The sequence below is a fragment of the Hirundo rustica genome, chromosome 1, assembly GCF_015227805.2.
Source record: "Hirundo rustica isolate bHirRus1 chromosome 1, bHirRus1.pri.v3, whole genome shotgun sequence".
Classification (NCBI taxonomy): Eukaryota; Metazoa; Chordata; class Aves; order Passeriformes; family Hirundinidae; genus Hirundo; species Hirundo rustica.
This window is the reverse complement of record NC_053450.1, coordinates 107,023,519-107,050,699: the sequence shown is the minus strand read 5'-3', so window position 1 is coordinate 107,050,699 and position 27,181 is coordinate 107,023,519. Positions and strand designations below refer to the sequence as shown.

Here is a 27,181-nt window from a genome sequence, read left to right as displayed (position 1 = left end):
TGAGACAAATCATTTTGAAATTTATCCAGGGACCTACTTACTGAATGTGGGTGTAGCTCTACAGAAAACACAGTTAGTTCAGCTTTCACAAACATTACACGATAGGGGAGAAATTAGGAGCATTTTTTACTGTCTTGCTAAACCATGCAAATATGGGCTGTGCTTTTGTCCTCCCTGACCTCTGCAGTTCAGCTCTTGGGAAGAGGAGAAATTTCAAAAAAGCGTTGTGGTTTATGTAGCATTCCTTCATGACTCAAAGTTTAGCATACCAACAAAATTGTACTTTTGAATAATGATCATGAAAAATTTTAGGAGCCTTAGTGATTGATTGTTTGCATGTAAAAGCTTTAAATTTTCCACATTTATTCATGAGGCGGAGGTTTTCATTCCAAAAAAATAGATACAAAGGTCCCTCCCCCCAAATAAACAAAAATTAGACCTTTGTTTTTGCTTGCTATCAAGTGGCAAAATCGCCAAGCAGAACATTCACTTAAACCTCTTAAAGTATCACCATTTACACACAGTTCCAATTTATTTGCTTTGTGAGCTAGTTTATGCTTAATAGAATTTGACACTCCTAAATGCTCTGCTGAAACACTATCAAGGTACAGAACTAATAAAGATAATTACCCTTGAAGAGTGATAAGCACTCTGAATGGACTCATTGAACTAGACTATATCTGTTGCAGAAGACTTTTTTCAAACACAAACAAAATGCAGAATGCAGGCTATTAGGAAAAAGTATAGTATAATCCCTTGTAATTTACACCTTCCACATCATAATTTAGTCCAAGAGTTGAAAAAATAGTATTGAGTATGATTCAAATAGTTACAAAAGTTTAAATATAACAAGCCATGTGTCCTGACATAGGAAAAGAAAAAATGTGCATCGACTTGCTTTCTAAACAACTCCAGATTAGAGAAAAGTACATATCAGTGTCTTGCACGTTGTCCTGGCATATCAGAGAAAACTGCCATAGGCTGATTTGCAAGCTATTAAAAATGACCTCTGTTAGTCACATAATGCAAAGAGGTGCTATCACCTGCCCACCAATTCCTGTCAGGGTTGAACTCATTCATTCTTCCTACCTCCCTGACAGGTTGTTTTTTTCTTCTAATGGCAACCACTAAACATGAAGGATGTCCTCACCTTCCATGCTTTGTCACTCATCCTCTGCCTGAAGTAAAGTTTGCCACATGGGAGGACCAAGCACAGCCTGAAATGACTGGCACATTTAATATTTGTGGTGGTCAAAAGATCTGCAGCTGGCATGAGCTGCTTCAACCTCACAAAGTTAATAGGACTAAATTAAAACATTTTCAATGCCAGCTGACAACTGACCCATCTTCTCTGTAATTATTCAAAGCAGCTGGATTTGTAAAGAGCACTAAACTATTTTGCTGTACCAGATGAGTTGGATAAATTGGACAAAAAAAAACCCTAAACCACCCAAAAAATTGTTTATATTTAATAACTTGTGATTTTGAGCTGCACTGGTCTATGTTGATATCCAGTTGACTCAGGTAGTCCTTGTGGATGAGGTTTACACAACTTCTATTGGGGTACCTAACTTTCACCTCTACTGAGCAGAATCACTTCCCACAGATCTGCTGGCTGCACCTTTGCCACTGCAGCCTGTTATGTGCCAGGCCTTGTTGGCTGCAAGAGATGCACTGCTGGCTCTTGTTCATCTCTCCCACCAGAAACCCATTTTCCTTCAAAGCTTCTTCCTGTTGCAGCTGGCTCATGACCCACACTGTAGCATGGGATTATTTTGTCATGATTTTGTTGTCTTGAAATTCATGGGGCTTCTAAAATCTCATTTCTCCAACCTGTCCATTTCCTGCAGAATAGCAACTCTCCCTGACAAAATATTGATTGCTCCCACCAACCTTGTATTCTCCCCAAACTTGATGGGAGTCCACTCTCTCCCATCATCCAGACTTATTAATACAAACACTCAATAACATTGGCCCCAACACTGATCTTAGAGGGACAGCACTGACAACAAGCTGCCAGCTGGGGCTTTGTGCTGCTGCTGATAGTTCAGCCCATTTCCACCCATCTTATCATCTGCTTATCTACTCTACATATCATCAGTTTGGCTGCTTGGAGATTAGCAGACCATATTAAAAGACCTTCTAAAATTAAGGTATATGCAGCATCCGTGGATCTCATCTTATCTACAGAGCATTCCTTCATCACAGAAGGTTGTCACTTTGGTCCTGCATAATTTGTACTTCTAAATGCATTCTTCTCATCCTCAGTCAGATTTTTTCCCTTTCATACAGCTGGAATCCTTCCATTAAGGATTTCCTCCATGACCACCACAGGACTAAGGTAAATCTGACTTGCCTTTAGTTTCCTGCCTCTTGCTCCTTGCCCTTCTTGAAGATGAGTGTGATGCCTGTCTCTTTTTTTTTTTTTTTTTTCCTCCTATAAGGCCTTTTTAGTTGCCATCCTCTTTTAAATGTGTTAGAGAGTGGCATTAAAATTATATTAGGGAGCTCCCCAAATGCATTTTATCTGATCCCATAGACTTGTTTACAGCCAATTAATTGAAGCACTCCTTACTTTACCTTCTTGTAGTGTGGATAAAGCTTCACTTTGGCCCTGCTAATAAAACCAGGAACTTTAATGACCAGTGGACAGAACATGCAAGTGAAAAAAATCAAGTCAAGGAATGGGCATCTTTTCTCTGTCGTTTGTCATTGTGTATCCTGGTCCACTTAGTAGCAGGTTCACACTTTTCTTAGCTTTTCCTTTAGTACAGATGTACTGGGGAATTTTTTGTCAGCCTTCACAGTACTTGTCAGTTTCATCTCCAGCAAATCATATTCCATCAGAGTATATTGGGATGGGTTTTTATTTTGAGATTAAAGAACATATGAACATGCACATGTGTTTTAATCAGTGTGTAAGTTCTGTTAGTTCAAGAAAGGAAAGATTTTCTTTATTTTTCATACTTAATTAAGGAAAGCTCTTCCACCTGCCCATGCCTATTAGACCTTCTTGGTTTTGTCCGTGGTTGTTCATCTTCCCTTTTGGCTAGCCCAGCAGAAAGGTGAAAACAGAAAGAAAAACTCCCTCAAGAGATGTAAAAAGGATGGCTGCTTCCAAACATATACCATCATTGTGCACAATAGGGAATCAAACAACTACCATTTATTTTTTCATTTAAATGGTCTGTTCACTTATCTTAATATTGATATTTTTCTTTTGCAGTAGGAAAAATCAGAAGTAAGATGATAATGCACATGCACGCCTCACAGCAGTGCTATATCTTTACTATGGGTGGACTTGATAAGTTCAAAGCGGGTCAAGAGTTCATTGGGAGGTTGATATTGAAATTGAGGGCAGTAACAGGCTTTAGAGGACCCTAACAGCTCCAACTCTTGGGGTTCCTCCAGTGCTTGCGGTAGGGACCTGGTCCACTCATCCCAAGTGTCTACTGGGTTGGGTTTCTTATCTCCGTATGGGTATTCATTTGCTGCTAAGGGAACTCCTACCAGGCACGTAGACAGCGGGTTGTCTCTGCTGCCCACGGACAGGTATAGATTGTCTTGTTGTAACGTCTTGGTTAGTATTATTTAATAGTGTATTTAGTTGTTCTTTTCCAGTTAGATTCCCACAGAAGGAGCTCTGTAGGTGAAAGGAGGAGCAACATAACATGTTTAATATCATGAGAGACAAGCACATGAGCTGAGAATGTTACTTGCAATAGATTTTTAAAATATGGTGACTTTCTACCATAGTCTTTTGAGTTTTTACATAATTCTTTGAGTTCTCCATAAGGAATGGATTCCCGTTTTGGGTTTCTGTCTCTTTTATATATAACTGGAGCTGCAAGGATTTGTAGTTTGTCAGCAAAATCCCAATTACTATTCAGAGCTGTTTCTCTTTTGCCCAGTGACCCAGGAGCAAGGTACCCCGATAGTAGTAGTCTTGCATAAAGTTAGAAATGCCGTACTCCTCTTATTATCATTTTACTACTGTGCTTACCATAGCCTCTGGAGAGAGACATTGGGCCAGCCTTAGAGAAGGTTATTGAACCATTGTTTCTCCAACAATGGCTTTCAATTACAAACAAAGTGAGGGGTCCATTTTGCAAATCCTTACTTCTGGCCTTTACACACATGCACTACTGCACGGAGAGGATGAATGGAAAGGGTTACCAAATAATGCACAAGGTTCTGTTGACTTCACAGGGGTCAGGCACTTGACTTAACTTTTAGGTTTCCAGGCTATGACCTCCAGCAAGCAGAAGGAAAAGAATTGCATCTGTGTGACTAAAATAGAGTAACCAATGAGTCAGATTGTATCGTAGGCTTAAGAGTGTTTAGGAAAGTGAAGGAAGTTTTGTACAGCGTTTACATTCCACACTGTACAATGGATTTGCTTAGAAGAGTTGCCTCACTGGCTTTTTTGAAAATGAATACTAACCACGTGGTTTGTATAGCTGGGGGTAAAAAGACCCGTTCGACAGCCAAAGCATAGTCTCATGTTCGTTATTATTGTATCATATTCTTCTGGTGCCTAGAAGGTGCATGGCCCTTCACAGAAACATGAAAACAATGCTGAAAGATGCAGAGGGTCTAAATTAAACTTCCACAATGGATAGGAGTACAAAAAAACCCTATTGCAAGTACTGTTATTTAGGCAGGTTTGGGTGCCTCAGAAAGTAATAAAAGGGAATGAGCACTGCCCTGATCTGTTTACCAGAGACATCTGTACAAGAAATAGGCAAGGAACTGTCTGTGGAAAAAAAGGCCTGGGCCACAAGGGGCAATTCATGACAGATAATATATAGCAGTAGTGTAAGAGTACTCTTGCCCACAGCAGTGGGGCTGAAACTTCATAACCTTTAAGGTCACTTCCAACCCAAATTCTTCTATGACTCTGTGATAAGTCTTTTGATGAAGCATTCGTATAAAAGGAATGGTAAGGAAACTTCCCTGTCTGACTCTTCAGGAGGCACTCGGACAGTCACACTCCCACTACTGGATAATCGTACTGCTAAGAATGAAGCACTTTTGCAGTGGGTGGCTCCAGTGCCCTGATGGGTGTCCCACCTGACTCCCTACACACCCCACTCATGCAGTCAGTCCAGGCTTCCTTACTGATTTGACCCCAGGCTTCCCACAGCAGACCTCTGGATCCATAAAGCAATTTATTCATGGTGTAATAACAGAGTAACAGCTCAAATCTTTCATTCATGCAAAGCCTGGGGTCTCCCTGCTGAGTCAGCAGCTCCTGCCATGTCTCTGGCTATCATGTCTCCTGGCTGGTGACACAGATCCCCACGCCCTTTGTTGCGCAAAGAGACAGCAGCTCAATCTGCAGCTTGTACACCTAGCTGCCTGCACCCAATGTATTCCTCAACTAGGAAGAAGTTTTAACTTTTCTTTAGGAATTTACTTCTCTAATACCTTGCTAAAACAAGGGAGTTTTAATAAGGTATTACAGAAGTGTCAGGGCTGGAGAGCAAGAGGAGACACTAAAAACCAGGTAGCAACTCTAAAAGACCATGAGAACAAGATGTAAAACCTTCAGAACCATATCTCTACCAGAGTTTATGATTTAAGTAAAGGTTTGTTGGGCAAGACTCTTCTTTTTAGACAAATAAAAGGGCTACACAACACAGGGACACCAGCAGAGGCAACAACCAGGGAGACAGGTCTGGAGGACTCCTGAAGACTTTAACTGATGGATAATGGAATATTTCAGCTAAAAGAGGACAGGTGTGCAGCCCTATTCCCTTTCCGAGTGCCCAGCAGGTATTAAAAGCAAGCTTAAGAAGGGAGTGTTACACTGAGGGTAATCACAGAGAGGAGTTTTGTTCCTTCAAATGACAGAGGAGCTATAGCACAGATCAGATGCTGAGTCTGACAGAAATTCTCCTCAAACAAAAAAATACCACAGAAATTATACTCTCAGTCTCATGTACTGCAAGCATAGATATTGTAAAACAGAAGGAAAAGGAAGGACAATGACTGGGGAGTAAGGCGGCTTGTTGCAGTATTTGACCTAAGCACTGAAGTGCAAAAAAAATATAGGATGTCATGACTAATGTGGTCATGAATATGTTATAAGGTGGACACTTTCATTAGAGGCAATCAGATCTAGAGTTTTCCTCAGAGACTGCTTAGATGGAAGAAAAAAAAAGTAATAAAATACTTTAATAAACAAACTCAGTAAAATTATATTGTTCCATCCCTCTACGGAATGTGTTAATCTCAAGCCCATTCCAGGGACAATGGAAAGGTTCATTTGAACATATCATCAGTCTTACAGAATAAAAAAATCTTTGGTAATTTTAAAAGGGGCGGGGGGTGGGGGGGCGCTGTGAGGGCGAAAAGAGTCGGAGGACAGAGTCTTGAATCTGTAAGATGGTAAACAAATAGATGCATCCTACATGCCATTAGGATTCTACTGGATGTTGCCTGTATGGTTTAATTAACAATAAGTATCCACCCCCTGTTTTGCTGCTAATGTAATCTCAAAAGCACTACACTAATTCCGCTTGCAGATTTTATGGTAACATTTAAATTAAAATACTCTGAGTACACTTAACTACACATTCAATGCAGATTTAATAAGGTAGTTATAGGTCCATTAAGTAGCAATTGATTATTAACTCTTTGCTGGCCTACAGATGTGAATATTTGGTAAAGAAGGGTATATTATAGAGAGACAATCTGCCCAACAAGCTAACTACTTAGTTGGCTCCTTAACTCATCAGGCTAAACCATTTTGTGCATCCAGTAGTGAACACAGGGTCAAAGCTGTGGCAAAATGCCTATCATCTTCACTATGAGCAATATGTTTTATAATATTATGGTTTTGCAGAGAAAAGTGGCAAGTGGATTTTGTCCTTGCTAGGAAAATGGTTGCTATATTAAAATATATTGGTAGTAATAACATTACATTTTCTTCCATGTTATTGATCTTGTGAACACAGCTGGAAAGAACCTAACTCACACGCTTCAAAAAGTTGTTCAGGAAGAATAAATGTGATGGAAAGCCAATAGAACGTGTTTGATAGCACAACACAGCCCCCAGCAGACAAGAGCAGTTCTCTGCCCACTCTCATCTGCTCAACTCAAGGTGGATCCCACCCTTAGTGACAAATGACAGGGGAAGCACTTGTTTAAGATCAGGATGATACTAAGGTACACTCAGAAGTGAGGCCCATTATGCAAAGGGCATTACTGCCCATCACATTCTCATGTTATTTGCAATTCAAAAAAAAAAAAAAAAAAACAAAAAAAAAACAAAAAAAAAAAAAACACAACACCTAAAAACTGCTCACTTTCTCCTTTATTTTTAATAATCCTACTTTGCATGTCTTTGAACTCCTTTACTATTGCCACTGAACTGGGAAACACCACTTAATATGTCCATTCTCAATGTTTTCCATGAAGAGGGTTTGGAGGATTCCAGTTTCATCATTCAGACTCAACAACACTTCAGGCAATTTCTTCACTGTTGTATGATACTAAAGTTTACCAGACTTCAAGGCTGATCAAATATATTTTAACCCAAACTAGCAAAAATTTAAGATTGTTTCCCAGACCAAAAAAAAAGCATTCACCTGACCTTTTAGCAAGATATTTACATAGCAAGTAGGTGGTACTCTTTAGCATTTCACCTTACAGATAACACTGTATGCTTGAGAGCAGCTTATTACCAGTGCCCACTGTGCTCTGCAGCTATATAGGTAATACTATTTTTTGAATCTTTCTTCAAGAACTGGATTTATAAAAAAAAAAAAAAAAAAAAAAAAAAAAGAAAACAAACAAAAGCCAATTGCACTGAAAAGAGCATGCAATGACTCCCAAACCCTGCTGTATATTCCCCAGGCCTGAAATGTTCAGAGACAGCTGAGGGACATGTAGAGTTTCTACCAAGTAATTGAATGGCAGTCCTCTAACTTTCCTGAGAACAAACCCTATTGATTACTTGTTATTTAGCCAGCATAGCACCAATTTATTTTGTTCCCATTTCATAAAAATGGAAACAAAAGCCTTCCTCTTACCCAGGTGAAGAGGTGCACAGGACAGGAGCTTCACAGCTTCAATCTCATAACCTGCTTGCTCCAGTCCTCATATCTGAACTCAGGCTGTATCACACTACTAATCGAATAATCAGACCCCTCACACCTAATAAAGCACAACTTTATTAACTGAATTCAAATAATTCTCTTGTGCACGTGCAATTCTTGAGCTCAGTTATAACGACTTTAATGAAGAAAGCTAGTCTTTTGCTAGTTAAAAGCCAAACGTGCTTTTTCCTTCAAGTTTTTCTTCTACTTTCATTAACAAGCTCCCTTTCTAAATATCTGTGTGCATGTAAACAGTGAATTCTGATCCACATATCCAATTAAACCAACTCACACAATCACAGCATGCCTTGGGATCAGCAGTTCAGACATGTTTTTTGAGATTACTGCTATAAAGCCTAGTTTCTTCCTCCGAAATTGAAAAGAAAGATCATGTTACATTCCAGATAAACTAACTCATTGCCTGAATATCCTTCTTAATTGTTGCAATGATAACAAGCAGGACAGACATCCTTACATGCTAAGAGACTTAGCAAAAATATAATCTATTCTTTGCATTACACTTACTATGTTCGCTAAACTATAGAATACTTGTAAATATTAATTGGAAGAAAAGTTCTGGAAGTAATCGTGAAATTTGGGAACCCAATCCAGACCTAAGTTTCATGGCCAGTTGCAATAAAAACTGTGGGTTAAACTAAAAATATCATCCTCCTGCTCTAACAGTCATTAGGTTTTCTGTATCCCAATGAAAGCAAATATTATAAAAAGTTTTGTTTATTAACAGAAAAGACAACCAAATACAACAACAAAGAAAAGAAATAACCAGACACCATTTCAAATATATTTTATCCAAATGAATGTCCTAAACTGAACTATGCTTGATGAAAGAAGACATTAGTCCTTTTGTATCTTTTCTTCTTGGAAATAAAATCTGGTTTTCTAGCTGATCTGAGAAATGAAGAAGGATGAAAACACCCTCATTTTATTCCTGGCTTTATTTCATGCTTTGTGGATACACAGTTAACACCCCAAAAATCATCTTTGTGTCGTACTTCAATAAACTTGAGATCTGTAGTAAAGCTTAAATTACATTTTACTTCTAGTAAAACATTTTTCTCCTCTCTGGATGACATCAGCCAAACTCATAGATTAGCATAGACAACATGTCTACTCTGCTATATACAGTAAATGGAATGGGTAAACACTCACCTGTCATATTTGTACATTTCTGTTAATGTTAAGACACACACTGCTTACTCAGTTTCTCAAAGAAAAGAACTTAAACATGGGAAGAAACGTCTCTATCGGTTTTAGGCATTAACTTAAGGGAAAATCCTTCAGAAATCACCTTTCACCCTGATATTCTACAGTATCTCCTCTGAACTCCAGAGGCCACATCCTCAGCTCACATGGATCACCACTGTTGAGTGACATCAGCTGAGCCTAACGAACACGCACAAGTGGAGGAGCTCACCCCAGGGGCTGCTGTGTTATCAATTAGCGTGCATACTAGCAAGGCAAAATAAGACTAGGAGGCTTTACTTCACTTTTCTGCATGTTTGTCTCAAAGTTGAAAAGGTGTTTGAAAGGCCACATCTTGTTAATGAGCAGATTATATCAGAATAAAAATATCACTTGAATTGAAAAGGACCTTAAATATCTACGTCTAACCCCGCCCCCACATAGTCTCTATGTGATCTAGACCTACTCTCAGTTTGAATCCATTCCCCTTGTCCCGTCCCGACATGCTGTTGTATAAAGGCCCTCTTCATCTCTCCTGTAGGCTCCCTTCAGCTGCTGGAAGGCTGCAATTAGGTCACCCCTTAGACGTTTTTTTCCCCAGGCAAAACAAACCAAATTCCCTTAGCTTTTCCTCATAGGAGAGAGCTCTCCACCCCTCTAATCATCTCAGTTGCCCAATTCTGGACTCACTCCAGCAGCCCCAAGTTCCTTCTAGGCTAGGGACCCCAGAGCTGGATGCAGGTGGCTACGCTGGCCGTGCTGGTTTTGATGCAACGCAGGATACATTTGGCTTTCTGTGCTGTCAGTGCCAGCTCCTGTCCAGCCTCTCATCCACCAGCACCTCCAAAACCATCTCAGCAGTTACAAGACTTCTTTAACCATTGGGTGCCCTTCAACAATATGAATGACCTTCCATGTAAAATGACTGTAATAAACAAGCCAAGACAAATTATAAAATAAATCAACACCTTTTCTTTTGATCTGAGTGAAAGCTTTTTCTTCCCTCCACACAGGATTTTTTTCCCTTCTCTACCATCAACAAGTTTAGTATTCCACAAACCCATCATGGTAAAACTGAGATTTCAGTACCCAAGTGTTTCAGTGGGACGGACAAAATGAGTGACATCCATCAGAGAGGGGTGTTTAAAGGTGTGGCGGTGAATATTAAAGATCCCATTGACATCCATTTGGATGATCAGTGCTTACTTTTGCAAATAGGCTATCCCTCACAAGCAAAGCAAATGTTCCAATTGCGTGCCAGCATTTGCACAGCTCTGCCTCAGCCGACAGTACTTTACATGATGCTCAAAGAAATACATGTCTGCAAAACACAGCAATCAAAAATGCGGGATGTAACTTAGCCCCCTAGTGTGCATGAGCTGTGACATAGCTTTTATTTACCTGATTCCCCTCCCCTGAAACTCTTCACTCGCAAGGCGTGGTAGGGAAGTCATTAAGGGATAAACATGTGAGTAATAGGGTCCCTAACTTGTTTTATTCAGAAGCAACAGTTCTGCACTAAAAGATCACATGCAGTAGGAACAGCTTCAATGATCATTTCTAATACAAAAACTATTTGCATTGTTTTAAGAAAATGGATGAAATGTGATCATGAAGGCACTTTCCAACAGAAATTATGAACATGATTGCACAGAGAACCAATGAAACCTTAAATATTGCACACTTCCTTGACCACCCAAACTCAGAAAGATGACTCTGCTACCAGAACACATGCAGAGAAAGAATTCTAGTATAATCAGAGAAATGAGAAACCCTTTTTTTTTTACATAAGAAAACTAAAAGATTTGGCTAACCTAGTCTAGTCAGAGAAAGGCTAAGGGGCATATGATTGCTCCCTATCAGGGAGTGAGAAACAGAAGAGTAGGGAATTAAAGAATTAACTAAATAAGTACATTTGTACAAGAACTGATAGATATAAAATTGCCAAAATAGATTTAGACTGAAGACTATATGAATTTTTCAACCTCTTGAGCTATGAGATTTTTAAATAGTAACAAAGGCAGAAAAATGAACCAGTTTCTAAAATGGAGCTTGAGAGGTTTGTGTGATGTTAGGCTACAGAGCAGACTGTGAGGCTCTGAAAATCACTACTTGGGCACGTAAATGAGATCGTGCATAATCACAGGTGTCTGGGGGTAGCTGAAAATTCAACTTTTTTTCCTCTCTCACCTTGGAGATCTCTTCATTTTTACTCTCAGATTGCTTTGTGCTCCTAACTTCTAAGAAATAGACGAAGTTACATATTAGTGGCATATCTGTATTTGTGTGCTCTTGAATTGAGAACAACACAAGAACAGGTGAAGATGCAAATGCAAAAGATAGTCAGAAATCATAGACAAAGAAAGCTTGCTGACAGTGCAACACTCAGAATTCAAGAATGGATCAAAGCCATCAGTCTGTGGGAGGAAATTGTACTGCTAATGTTCCTATTCAATCAGACAATGGATATATTTCCAGCTCAATTTGTTAAGTTTGAGTAAGAAGAAAAATAACAGGGACTAATGTTCCTGGACAAGGGAAATTATGCCTAAACTTCTCTGCAGAGGCACACTGTGGGGAAAAAAAACCACAAGCCTTGCTCTGAACGCTGCATTCCAGCCATCCTTACAAAGACTTCACGTTTCTCCTGATCGTAAAAGAAACATTTTCCTCAGGAGAAAGGAGCAGATGGAGTCAGTCTTTCCACAGCAATGGGTTTTACCAAAAAAACAGTGGGCAGAAGGCCCTCAGGGGAATCCTACTGCAAGCATGAAGCAGCACCTCCCATACTGGGGCAAGGAAGCCCTGGAATCTTATATAGCATGGCTTAAGCCCCAGGAATATGCTATAGCATGGTTTAATTGTTGTGTTGCTTCATAAGCACAACAGGTATTCAATTTAAACCGGAGCTTCTCTTAATTTGAATGTTGCATAAGGATGACAGTATCACAAGCACTGTTGATAACAGGGCAGAGGGGGGCCCTGTGCCACACAGTTATTTTGGATGCAGAGCCATTCACTTTTGGCACATTCAGAGGAAGGCAGATATAGAAAGGTTAAAACAGAGCAGCAGGAAACAATCCTTGTTTCTCTTTCCTCTTTCCTCTTTGTTTCCAAAAGTTAGTCCTGTACTTGCTTGCACAAGTCTGCAGATGTTGTTGTGGTACACACCTCCCTCTTTGCCCTTACACTGCATATTACCAGCTAAGACTGAGGATTCAAGTGAATACAAAACCTGAAATTTAGGAGTTTACGAAACAGAATATATGTTTGAGCTAAGAAGTAACCTTACATACCTCCTAACCTACAAACTGTTGAGCAGGCACTGCTGATGCTAAAATGTTTAACGTGCTCTGCCAGGATATCAAGTAGGCATTTTCTCTATTCCTGAGGTCACATTCTTTTTGAATGTGTCAGACAAGAGGACTAGCTGAAAAGCCTGTAGGTATCATGTCTGAATTCACAGGCTCAAGTATCTTACAGATGAGGATTTCAAGAGCAGGTGGTCAGCTCATTAAATCGTGATACACGTCAGCAGGGCCCTCTCCTTCTCTGAGATGTTTCTGCCCCTTCCCTCCTCTCCACCTCTCTGGGCTGGGGATGAGTGTGCCTACCCTTTTGAAAGGATACCAAATGCCCTCCTCAATGAGTTTGGTCCAGTCTCTCAGCACAAAAATCTGCAGCTGTTCCAGAGATGATAAGGCAGGCTTAGGGCACAAGACTAGCCAGATCTGAAATCGCTGTCATCTTAATATACAGGACCTTAATCATCTACATGCAAACCCAAAGGACTACAGGTGGAACAGTAAAAAGAAAACAAAACAAAAACTTAAAAAGCAGAGGAGAAGTGGCATCAAAAACCCCAGTACTTTCTCCTTCATTTTTTAATTTGATGTTTTCCCCAGTGTTTGGGATTGACCATGATAACTGATGGTGATCTATGTAATCTGTGTTGAAATTACAGTGGTTGGCCCTTTTAGATAGCAATTAACAGCAAATTGTCATTACAGAGCCTTCGGTGACAGAACTTTGGGTAAGTAGCCAAAACCACGGGATACATTTCATAATGATCCTGGCCATTAGATGAAAATGGGTTTGGCATTGAAACATGGACAAATAGAGAAGAATAATAGTAATTGATATTTAATTTTTTGTAGGTTTTGGTTGGTTGGTTTTACTTTTGTTTCCTCCATCTCCCTCCCCCCACAGTGAGGTAGCATTTTATTTATGGTGTGAATTCCCGATTTTTTTTACATGGTCTTCCTTAAATTCAAGTTTAAAAGTCACTAACAACACTATTTCTTTTCTAAGCCTGCAAACCTTTCTCTCTCAACTCTTCTTCCATTCCTGAGAAAGTAGCACAGAGAAAGCTTTCTTCCTTCCTGATCCCCCTATAGGGTCACACTGTTCTTGCCAACAGCTCACTGTTAAAAAGCCTTTGCTCCCTCTTCTGGCTGTTCCGTCCTGATATAGCATCAAAATTAGGAGTATCTGTGACATCGATGACAAAGTTTCAATGAAACAAACAAAGCTAAATACAAAATCCACAGTCATCCTCTACACAGCCTTTGAGTAAATCCAATTTGCACATAAATAATCTGGCAGAATCACTTTATTCTCATTAACTTTGCTGAATATTCCTTTGTCTCTAAAAAGATGTAGTGACAATATCACTTCATATTTAAAATTCACTCTGTTTATTGGCTTTGCTTTTAATATTTATGCCTGAAAACTACAGTTGGAACACCTGCATGTACTTGTCCAGAGGATGCACTTAGAACAGTTGGATGCAGCCTGTGGTAAGTGTCAAGGACCCATCACAGAGCCCAGCTTCTCTTTCAACCATTTCACAACAAAATAAACCCGGAGAACTTTTTCTCTGCTTATGGCAAGAATCATAGTTGCCCTATGAGCTAAAGTTTAGAGGGAGAATTTGGCTGGCAGTAATGAACAGGATTTGCAACAAAGACATTCTTTTGGCTTTTATCAGATGTAAAGAAAAAGTAATTGCAGTAGCAACCCATGGAAAAAATAATAATGGCAGAATTGTTTGTAAATGTTCTGTTACAAGATGCAACTGTGTTGATGTCTTGTTTTTTTGGTTTTTTTTTCCGGAACCATATCAAACTTCTCATTATGTCATGATGTGTGCAAGAATATTTTTATCCTGGTTTCAGGAAGTTTCACTTGGCATTTCAAATTTTTGAACCCGTTAGTTATTCCTCTTATTTGTGAAGATAGTAAGAACCTGCATCCAGCAACAACACGTTTGGTCTGATGCCAGTGTCACTGCTTATATGTTCCCAAATGAATCCACACCCCCTTAACCATGGAAATTGCACTAGAGGTTGTGTCAGAAGTCATACTGGTTTCTGAAGGATGCCAGTTGGGGGGAGTAAGGCAGAAAGAGAAGAGAGGCCTCAGAGCAAAATATTTCCTTGTCTTTCATGGGCAAATTCATCTACCTAAGACTCAACACAATATAGATTAAGCCTTGACAACTTTCTGTTCTGGAGAGGGAAAAAAATCCCACTGTCAACCCGGACACAAAGTGTTAATAGAGTTCCTCTTGGTCTGACAACCATTGCTAGAAGGAAGCAGTTCAGCATCCCAGATTTATGTTTCTGAATCTAGAATAATCGCTGTTCAAGCACCACTAGTCTTTCTTCCTCCTTCACATTCTGGTAAATAGACAGGTTAAAAATACACTTGGCTTTTGTTCAGAGACTCATCTATTGTACTGGTAGGTTCAAGAACAACCAAAAAACAATAAGTCCTTAATTAGATTTTTAAAAACTCTAATCATCAACAAAGCACCAAAAAGTGTATGCTCACTTTGCAAAAGAAAAAGATAGTCTGGCAAGATTTCTCCAGGGTACTGACAGGAGTTGGATTCCTCCTGACTGCCCATGCCTCGCAGCAAAAGATGAAAAAACCCCAGCCACTCCTCAAAGGCTTCCCTCAGACCACTCCCCTCACTGAGGGGAGCCAAACTGGATCCCACAGCACACTGTAAAACTTGTGCTGGAGCCACAGTGTGTGCATGCTTGAGCCCCACTCCAGCACAAAGGAAAATACAAAAAGAATTCAAGCTGTTACCTCAGAGCAGCTCATTCGTTTGTGTGTGTTGTGGTTTGCTGCACTACTGACAAACTGTGAAGTTGGTCTAGCCACAGGCCCTGTGCTATGCCACCTTACAAACTCTGTGGAGCACGTGCCTTACAGCAAAGACGGACTTAATGAGATTTTTAAACAAAGGATGTATACATACACATACATACATACATATATATACACACATACATACATATATATATATATCCACACACATATCTAGTTATCTATATGCATACACACACACACACACACAGGTGTAACTCCTCAAAAGTAAATTTTAATGATGAGTATTATAAGACTGGCTGGTCTTGAAAGTTGAACAGAAAATATTGAAATAAATCCCAGAAAAGGTAGAGTCTAAAGTCAATAGCAGAAGATAAATGATGCAGTCACGGGATTACAATAGATCTATTTCTTCTCAGGTACACTTTTTCTTCCATATCGTACCCAAATAATAAACAATTTATATGTGTCACAGCTATATAACCTTGTCTATGGCAAAAGAAAACACTGGCACATATTGTGACAGACTAAAAATGAGCCTGAAAAATCCCATACGCAACTGAAACAAGATTTTCCTCATGAAAAAGTAGGAAGAATTTTGAAAAGCTCGAGAAATGCAATGACTCAGTTGAGATTTCTCCACAACTGATGATTTAACATGCTCTGTTTCTACAGGAGGTGCACTGAAATCTTTACTGACTCCATGTCATCAGAGCTCTGCTTTTAAAACAAGTTTAGATCATGCTGTGTTTTAGTAAGGTCTGTGTTCCCTTCCAACTGTACAAATTCCTGCAGACCAATTATATTAGCAAGTCCTTTAGGTATTCCTCATACCTGGATGTCATACCATTGTGAAAAGATAAGCTATTTAACACACTATGCATACAAGTACTCCCAAAGATAAAAGCTTTTCCTCCCTTACACTCCTATTAATCTTAACATTTCTCATGACAAAAGCTATTAAGTCAGTCTGTTGATGATGATAAACAATTCTAACTTGTGACTTTACCATGGAACTGTTTCTGAAGAGGTTCTTTTTTTTTTGGACACATAAGAAGCCGGGCACTGCTCCCTAACGTGTCTGCACATAAATCCTTTGAGCAATTTCGTTAGCAGTTAAGTGTGCAAGGCTGTGGTACATCAGCAACCATTAACAGAGGCACTGGAGGAGTCACACAAGGCCATAAAATTCTATCTCAAAGGAAGGAATAGGCACGCACTGGGGAAATCTACATTTTGAAACGTATCTCCCTCAAAATAGTACCAAAATCAAAATCAGATAAAACCATGATCCATGCTCAGAAGTGAATGTAGGGGGCTCAGACAGAGATTGCCTCCTGTGGATGTAAATGTACCATTAGTTTCATTAGTAACAGCATTTAAGCACACGTCCAAGAAGTATTTCTGTATCAGGGTATTATCTATCTATCCACTTGCCAAGTATGCTGCAGGGCCATTCTCTGAAAGCATCCACATCCATATTTTAATGGAGGTTTAAGCCAAGCCAAGCCTATGGGGTCAACATGTACCATGTACAAACTGACACTATGCCAACCTTCTTTTTTTTTTTTTTTTTTTTTTTTGTGGAATTACACTGATTCAGAGCAGATGGAGCTGGGGTCCCTTGACTTGAATTGGTGCTTATATTCACTCTTTGAGGGTTTTGATCATGCCTTTGGCTGTATGTGGTCCACACTGACTTCCCAGTACAGATAACATTACTACTGCAATATCAGCTTTTGTATCCCTTGAATAATTTTAGTGTTAGTACTGCAACTAGCTTGTTGTATTTCTGATTTAAAGGGATACATCCCTGGGTAAAAAGTCCACACATCCTAATCTGGGCATGCATGAAACCCACCAGAATTAATTTAAATGCTAAAACTGATGTATTTTTAAAAATGCCTTTCAGACAACTGAACAGAAGTCTTCCTATATCCAGTAATCACATATGCTCCCTTACTTTACTCCAAAGATATTTCTGCAGAGAAATGCCTGCTAGTTTTCAGGCAGCTCTCCCCTAGAAGGGAGTCAGATGCTTGCTAATACTGCATCAATCCATTGACCAACACTTGCTCAGTGAAGCAGACATCTGGGTGGAAGTCAATATTTCCTTATTACTTCAGTGTTTGAGCCATGTCAGGGCATGCACATGTACACACACAGGAAATCACTAGCAAATTTAAGGCAATTTTCCAAAAGGCTGAAGAAATGGCTCCTGAACTCCCTTACCTGATCAGCAGGTCAGACTCTGAATCCTCATTACATCTGTACAGGGAAGGGCTGAGGTCAATATCTCATAATGCTACAGAACACCTCCAGTTCCCCTAAAAATAAAATCAGGTTTTTACCATGCTAGACACAGCTGGATCAAATTTTGAATCATATCCTGAAAAATGTTCTTATAGAAATATAATGCTAATGTTTCAGACATTCATTCCAGAAAAAAAAAAAAAATCTGAAAATATCTCACTAGTCAGAAAATTTTCTCCTGATTTTAATTCAATCTTAGTTTTCAGATATATATTACTATATATATTCAAACTATTATTTAAATTTCTATTTCTTTACAGTTTATTTGAACATTAATTTTGAATTGGAAAAATAATGGTTTGTAATGCATTCAAACAAAATTTACTTTTTACCTGGTTAATGCAGTGAACAGGGGAAAGTTGTTTATTTCACCCACCAATTTTTTAAAGTACTTAGAATGATCACGAACTGAAAAATTAATTATTTCCAGAAAGTTGAGCTAAGTATCCAAAGAAGTGTCATACAAGAAAAATCAGCTGCTGCCTCAAAGAGTTTGTAATAAATTATAGAACAGGTGGAAAAAAAAGGAAACACTATTCTCTTGGCATTACAGCTGGCTGGAACTAAGCTCAGAATGATTTACTGAGCTGACCAAAGTCACACTGGAAAGTAGTGTTACAGACAAGAACTGAAACCAGTTCTGCTCTCTTCCAGACAAAAGTGTTTGCCACACACTTTTTATTCTTCGTAACTACTGAGAAATTTAAGTTTTGAATGTATAAATATGGGAATATTCTCCATTTTGCATCTTAATGGCAAGAAAATAAATAAATAATGCAGAACGAAAGCTTGCAGCTGGTCACGGCTTACATCTCAGTTCTGAGTGAGACTTTCTGACTAAGTATAATGTCCTAGAATATTCAGCAACTGCAGCAACATAAGGCTGCAGAAAGCAGCCTTAGCTCTGGCTGAAGTTGATTAAAAATGAAGTGTTGAAGGAGACATTTTATATTCATCAGTTCCACGGCTTCTGACCAATGTTTGGGTTTCTATGGAAAACTACCAATCAGAAAATTTCTTAGAAAGGATGAAATTTATTTCTACTTAGCAAAGAATGAGTTACAAAAAGAAACATATGACACAAAGGCTGAGATTTCTATGAATCCTCTGCACAGCTATCACTGCAAGAAATAGGAGCAGTTTAATATTAAATAAAGCCGCACAAATACCATTGTTTTTCACTTGCTGCCTGAGTTTGGTTTCAGGTTACCCAAAAGGAAAAAAAATATGTGGTTTTCTTGTGAAAATGAGAACATTGTTAAACAAACATTTGTGGTTATGTCAAAATTCTCAAATCACCTCATTATGTTTCTGAGTTAGAAAACACTGCTCTTTTCAAAGCAAAAGCAATTTTATTTAAAGTAGAGAATTAAGGATCTTTTTTTCAATTAAACACTCTAGTTCTTTAGTTTATTTTTTTCTTTTTTCCGGGTGAATTTTGGGTAGGGAATCAAAGTATATTTGGGTTCATAAGTAGATTAAGTTAACCCAGATTTGTACTTTTCAATAAATAAAACATTTAACCATAAAATGTGCCCCATTCCTGTGTCTTTCTCATTCCCATATTTAGCTTCCATGTCTTGCATCCAGAGGTATGGGAGAAGTACCTTCTGTGAGCCATCAGTAGAATGGGAACAAGATCACAAAATCTTTCCCTTCTGGCTTACTACTAAAAGAATGAAGGAGTGAGTAGTACTGAACAGCACAAAGTACAAATTTATCCATTCAAAGATGAAAAAATGTAAATTTACTTTGAATATAAATACTTCAAGATATAAATCTGGGACTGGGCTCATCAGCTAGAGGCTTTAAGGAAATGCCCGTCATTTACTACAGCACTACAGCTGTGGGAAAATTAATATGGGTTTAGGATATTTTTGTAAAACAAAATATTTATAAAAACAGAAGCACTTCATACAGTTGCAGTGTGTGAAATAAGATGTTGCTGTCTTTGGGAACACTTGCTTGGGATAGTTATGGTTATACTACAGCTGGTAAAGAAAATGTATAATGCCCAGTTATGGGAACAGCCATGATACAAAAGATCTAACATGAAGTTATATAAGTTGATTGTCAAATTTATCCAAAGGCTGACATGTTATATGCTAATTCCTTAATAACATACTCTAGGGGTAAAAATGAAAACAGCAGCAAAGTGTAAACCAAAAGACAATAACTAGACTATGCTGGAGGTAAATGAATACAAGAGACTTCTAATCATATGGAGAGTGATGAAATTACTAAGAGGAGTCATCAGAAGAGATCAATGCCATTTGAAGATGTGAGTTTTCTAAATTTATGAAAGGGACTGTTTACTAAATCCCAACAACAAGAAATTAAATTTATAATTTGAGTCCTTGGTACCTGATGTGCTGATAACTCAAGTGCCTCGGAGGAGATTCAATCATCTTTTGTTTGCATCATTTTTACAAGCAATTATGCTTGAACCTTCTACCAATTACCAAGAAAAAAACCCTTCCACAACTGGTTTCTGCTGTTTTTATTTCACTTCCCACTGCAGCACTGGAGTGGGCCACAGCTAGGCAGAAAACACTGAGCTGTGTAAACTGGCACGCCAAACACACAAAATTCTTTTAGGCAAACAGTGGCATTCATAAGCTTAGAAAACAGGCAGAAATCAGTTTATGTAAGAATTTTCCCTAGAGTCAGATTACTTGGATCAGTTATCAACACCCATAGTAGAGGGGGTTGGAAATGGAAGGGATATTAAAGTCCATCTAACTCAAACCATTCCATGATTCTATGAATAAGAACTGTTTTCACATCCACTGGGGTACCCTCAGTTTCCTAAAATCATCTGAGAATTTTACCCAGTAAATTTCTTATGTAGATTCTTGCCCTTGACCATGGCCTTGATCTCTTGTGCAGCATATCACATTTGTATTAATTTGAGAGCTAGGAAGCATTTACCATCCATAGTGAGTTCAGGATATGGAATGATTCCTCCTCGGTCCCTCTGCTTGCTTTTCCTGTGTTGTGTTCCCTCTACTCTCCAGCTCACCCTTCATTTTTCTGAAGCTTTTTTTTTTATTATTCCTTATGTAAAGCAGTATATAAGAGAGTATTTTTTACCTGACTGAACCAACTTACATAGACAATACATGATAATTTAGACATGGACATTTTTCATTACTATTTTAAGATATTTTCTAGTAGTTCTAATACTATAGAAATGACAAAAATACTTTCTGAATGAATTGTTAGGGTTTTGAGGTTTTGTTTTTTTTTTTTTTTCCTTAAGTGAGAAATCTTCTGGCAACAAAACCTTAGCATGCGGGCCATTTCACTCCTCTGATCCCTTGCAGAATTTTTGCCGTGTTTGCAGTTCTCTATCTCAGGATACATTTTTCACTCCTGTGACAGGTGTCTCCAGACAGGTGTGCTGTGATTGTGAAGCATTCTATCAGCCTGTCAGCTGCTGTAGTTGTCCCACTAATAGACTGCTAGGTCTTCTTTGTTATCCTGGAAACCTATCTTTTTATTTTCCTTATTTCCCGCCCCCCCTTTTTTGTTTGTTTGTTTGTTGGTTGGTTTGTTTTTGTTTTTTGAGGGATTGTGCTCCTCTTGTGACCAAAACTGTTGAAATTCAAGTTTCATTATTAATTCTTCAGCAAGACTGTATAGGCAGTCCAGTGTGCTTTAAAATATCTGTGGCCCCTAACAAAATACCTGCCACTCCTGCCTGAACCTATGTGATGCTCTACACATGCTCAAAACCCCAAAGACCCTCTGCCTTGCTTAGTGAAACGAATTTTGCCATTGCAGTTGTGGTCCATAAAGGTTCTTAATTTCTCTGGAATTTTAAAGATATTATGCAGAGACAACATCCTGGTTCTGCAAAGGAAATCACGAGGACAAAATACTAAAAAAACAAAAAGCATATATGTTCTTGTTTTGTGCTGCTCTCTGGAGATGTGTTTAGCTACAGGAATCACAGACAGAAAACCTGCATAGCTAAGTTCAGTATATCACCTTAGCCTGGCTTACTTTGACTTGCTGCAACCACGTCAATCACTTGATAGAAACACACATTGCATTCCAGGGCAGCCTGAAAGAATTCGGCCTGAGCTGACAATTAACAGCATAACATGAAAGCAGAGATGTGCCCTCAGCCAAGCCCCTGGTCCAGAATTCCTAAAATCATTTACTGTTTAAAACACTGGAAAGTGAAAGTATGATTAATCTAAAAATTACTGTAACTCCAGCTGAGCTTGTTTATCTTTTTGCCCCTCTGACACAGTAAGATTTAAGTTAGTTTAGCTTATAAGACAACTCCATGATATTAGTTTGTCAATCAGTAGTTCTGCTAGAGTTAACACAGTGCTCCAATATTACTGCAAGGGAAAAAAACCAGCAAGTGCTCAGAGCAAAAAACCAAAGCCGATTAGCTCCATGGAGACTTGTTTCTACATCAGACTGCATGGCTTATTGCTTCTGAAAAAGACTGCAGTGTCAGGCATGCCAGGCGGGTGACACTGAAATTACACAGACACACACACAAAAATCAATTTGTGAGCAGAACCAGCTGAAGACTGTGTGTGAAATATGCCCAAAGCATATGGGGGGAAGGGAGGGGGGGGCGCATTTACATTGCTATGCACCCAACTCTGGTCTCAGGTCTTTGCAGTGCTGGCAGAGGTGGATGCCTTTTGCTATCTCTGATCACTGTATTCAAGCAGCTCCCTCTTAAGGTCCTGACTTCATAAACTTTCCCTACAGAGCAAACACTTAAGTATCTCTTTCAACCTGTTCAAGTGGCACATAAGCAGGTTCTAAAGTGCTTTGATGAATAGCTTGGATCAAAGTACGTGCTTAAATGTTTTGTTAAATAATTAAAATTTGGCTTGAGAGCTGGCATAAAGACACTCACTGAAAATTACCAAGCTCTATGAAAATTAAATGAAGCAATTAAGCTTAGCTTTCCTATCTATACTTCCAGAAATGCCTATTAAGTCCAGCACACAAGCTCTGGTTGTTGGAAGTGTCAGGATCAGTGAGTCTAGGGTTAGTTAAAACAAAGCCTCTTTATAGAAACGCCTTGATACAGACAAGGTGCTTTGTATACCTCTTAGCTCAAGGTAAACTCTGAAAGAAGGCTTTCGAGCAACAGCTTAACAACATAAAATAAAAATTATTTATACCTTCATATTCCTTAGGATTGCACCTTGCAATAGGTGATTAGAGGTACAAAAATTATAGACTCTTGCGGGGACAAGGCTGATAGCCCTGCTTTCATTGCACTCATTCCCTTTTGCACTGCTTCTTCAAAGTGTCTGAGAATTTCACTTTGCCTGACCCTTCCTACACTTGTGTTAATCCCCAAACTGTAAACTTTCTAAACCTGAACAAAACTGCTTTATCTACATAGGACTTGTTATTAAGTCAGCAAAACTAAAACCAAAAAAAGACGAATAAGCAAAGTCTATAGGGACAGGAGAAAAGTCTGTACTCCATGCAAGGACCTGCTAAGTATTACATTGCTTTAAAAGATCTGCAGAAATATTTGAATTCCATAAAAATGTTGCCAGATGAACTGAGAGTTTATCTTAACTTGTGAAAAGCTGAGTTCATCTTGTGAATCTTATTTCAGTGTGTTTTTTCTCAGTTGCCCTTTACCATCAGTACTAAGCCCCAGAAAAGTTTGTGTTTTTCTTGTGTAAAACCACATCAAAATCCTATGGTAAGAGAGTCCTTCATACTGAAAAAGGAAAACCATATGTGGAAGAGACCAACATTAGGAAAGTGTTACAAAATTTTTATGGTATCTCTCAAGATGAGTTAAAAACACATTTGTACTTGAACATAAAAGAAAACCATAATAAACAATGCATTGGGCAGAGTCCTACCACCTATGCAGTTTGAATGTGGAGTCTGAATAGATGTGTCACTAGCAGATTCTTACATACTCTTGCACCAGCCCCCATCCTGATAGCTAGTGCACTGGGCACCTCATCCCAGCCCTGGCTCTACTGCCCAAAGGTGGCCCCTGAGCACTTGCCCACGATGGCCACAAGACAATGCTGAGGCTGTTTCTTCTCTGACCACCAAGGGAAATTTTCCACCCTTGCAAGGAATCTGTTCTTCCTCTGGCATTTCTGCTTTAAGACAGTTTAATCCCTTCTTGTAGCTGGGCTTTCTTGCCCTGTGTGCCAGATCATTCCTCAGTGAAGTTACCACTGCCAATTATAATTTTCCTTTTATTAGAAATCCATGCCAGCAGACAAGGCTTGCCGAAAATTGTACACCCAATTAGAAGCAAGATTAAGAGTAATACCAAGATCTCATCACTGCTAGAATGTCATCTGCTAGACTAAGTGCAAATGACCGCAGGACAGATCTCACATGGAAAGTACAAGCACCTTGTTAAGACAGATATTCATTGTATTACTATTTAAAGAAGATGGAGAAAAAGTATGTGGAAATATGGGAAAATGGAAGTTATGAACAGAGCAGCATAGGAAAGTCAGGAAAAAGTTTTCTCATCATATAGGATGACACACGAAAGCAGAGACTAAAATCAAGGCTAGAATATGCTGGCCTAAGTTTTCACAAAGACATCCAGAGCAAATTTAATGCTCTGAAGTTTACTGAGTTCACATGTAATGTCCTCTACAGTTGAGGTTTAAAAAAATCTCAGTGTCTTTAAAGTGAGAGAGTATAGATCAAATGACTGCTGCTGGGCTCCTGAAATTCAGCTTTCAGAACCACACAGTCTTGTGATATACATAACTAAAATTTACCTTTTCAACCTGTCTGGAGTCAGATACCTGATTGCTTTTGCCAACAGTGAATTTGACCTCTTGAAGAAATGCACATCCATATCTGCCAACCCAAATCCCTGAGGCAATGAACTGAACCCCACAAACTTGTTTCTTTCTCTGTCTCTCTTTTTATTTTTAACAAAATGTTTCTGTGAACAATAAATGTTTCATTTTCAGAATTAAAAAAGGGCTTTGGGTCTTTGGGTTTAGTAGATAACCTCATTCTAGTTATAGTATCAGCCATTTTTTCCTCTAGGGAGTAATTAAGGGAAAACTCCAGCCACAATGCTAAACTGTGATAATGACAGAATTTAAAATCATTTTCATACCACATGCTGCATTGCTGTTCATTTCCATATGCTCTGCCTTCAACAAAGGTGTCAAGCTGATAAAGTCTCCTGGGCAAAGGGATGACCAAAGTCCCAATGCCTGGAAGGAAGCTCAGGGGAAAGACACATGTCATACTCCATGTGATATGGTCTCCACATTATGAAGTTGGCAGGCAGGAAGTAAGAAGGCCCTGTAGATTTTGACTATATTTGTCTCTGTCACACAGTTATGAGATGGGTGATGTTTTGTTGGAGATTCACCTGGGCTATAAATTATTTGTCAATAGTGGACATTTAGCACACAGTTACTGCACACACCCTAAAGCTAGTGAATAGTTACGGTAAAGCAGATTTCCACGGTCCACACTTTGCAACACTGAGACTACCCCCTCCCCCCAATGCCATATGGAGAAAGATAGCATTATAGCCACATTACCTAATAGGTCACTGTTAACTTGGGTGCAGCATTACCCTGACAGTTACATTAACTAATTCCAGCTCTGTCTTTTTTCAGCAGAAATGAAAAGACCCTTAAGGGAAGGTCATTTTCCAAACATCCCATCTTGGGCTGGAAAACAAAGCTATTCACAAGAAAAATGGGGGCACCAAGAGCAGCCTCCACATAATATTTATATGTGAAAATATATATAGCTGAAGAAATACTCTAGGGGGAAAAAAAAAAAAAACAAACCCAACAACTAACAAAATTGGGAAAGAAAAAAAAAAACAAACACAAACAAAAAAAAACCCACACAAAACAAAAAAGCCAAAAAAACCAAACAAAAACAAACAAACAAAACCCCCAAAAATCCAGCAACCAGCTTCTCAGAGGTAGAAAACTGTATAATTAATTCAGGTTTTGACTCGTATTTTGATCACCTTCAAGTCCACTAAAATCAAACCCAGCTACATAAGGTGGTAGATGAATAAATATTTATCACACACGGAATTGGTGATCATACTTGGTAGATATCCCTAGAGGAGGTAATGGAATAAGAACAAGGCAGAGGTTGACAAGAGAATTGGGAATCAGAAACATGGTTAGTGTGGTAAAGGGAAGGAAAGGACACAAGAGAAAGGAGTGGAGAGAAGTGGGAGCAGGAACTTTGTGAAGGGCATGGGGAGCGACACATGGATTGTCAGAAGGGAAAACTCCAAGGTCATAGGAGCAAGGCAAAGAAAGGTATTCAGTAAAGGTAAAAAGAAAGGTATTTAGGTAAAGGTAAAAAGAAAGGTATTTAGCAGTGAAAACACCCACTGAAGAGTTCAAAATCATTTCTCTGCCAAAAGGATCCTGAGGTACACCAGAGGCAGTGTGACCCAGCAGGTCAAAGGTGATTTTCACCTTCTGCTTTACTCTCATGGGACCCACCTGGAGTGCTGCATCCAGATCTGGGGGCCCCAATGTAAGACAATTCATGGAGCCATTGAAGCAAGTCCAGAGGAAGCCACAAAGATAATCAGAAGGATGGAACACCTCTTCTGTGAAAACAGACTGAGAGAGCTGGGATTGCTCAGCCTGGAGAAGAAAAGGCTTCAGAGAGCACATTCCAGTACAAAACAGAGGCTTGTGAGAAGGATGGAGAGGGTCTTTTAACAAGGGCACACAGTGACAGAATGAGGGGACTGGCTTTAAACTGAAAGAGGGTGAGTTTAGATAAGACAGGAATAAATTCTTTCCTGACAGGGTGGTGAAGCAGGGAACAGGTTGCCTAGAGCAGTTGTGCATGCCCCATCCTTGGAAGTGTTCAGGGCCAGGTTGGGTGGAGTTTTGAGTGCCTTCCACTGTTCTAGGGAGGAAAAAGTTATCCCTGCTCAGAACAATGGTCAGGAACTAGATGATCCTGAAGGTTCCTTCCAAGGCAAATCATTCTATGATAAAGAATAAAATGGACTCAGACAACCCAGAAGCACAAGGGATCATGCAAGTATTATATAGAGAAAATGAGCATTCCTCCTCAGCCTGGATCAGAGAGAGTCCTGAAGCTCACCACTCCAAGTCATCCACAGATCTCCACAACACAGAAAATGTTTGATTCCACTTTTGGGTGCTCATTCACACAGGGAACAAAGATCTGACACTGTACCACCTTTGTTCTGGTGCCAGGCTTTGGAGCTATCAGCCTGAAGAGCCTATTTCTCTTGATGGTTTTTACAGCTGTCTGTATGATGGTATAGTACAAAAACAAAATGAGGGAAGAGAATAGATTCCTGCTTAAAAACATATCTTAAATAAAAAAGTACTCTACCAAAATAGCATTTTTGAGGTTAAAAGAGTAATAACTTAGAAAATTCTTGATTTTGGTAATTTCCAATTCTGAAATGTTCC

General features: G+C 39.1%; 1 long non-coding RNA gene across 1 annotated transcript in view; it reads right to left on the bottom strand.

Moving 5' to 3' along the window:
- Window positions 1-3,323: 3,323 nt before the first annotated feature.
- LOC120755629 (uncharacterized) overlaps window positions 3,324-27,181 on the bottom strand; it is a 38,089-nt gene continuing 14,231 nt past the window's right edge. Inside the window, exons 2-3 of the long non-coding RNA XR_005701841.1 lie at window positions 17,661-17,755; window positions 3,324-3,643 (exon numbers count right to left, since the gene is read on the bottom strand). This is a non-coding gene — a long non-coding RNA (uncharacterized LOC120755629). The remainder of the gene's footprint in view (window positions 3,644-17,660; window positions 17,756-27,181) is intronic.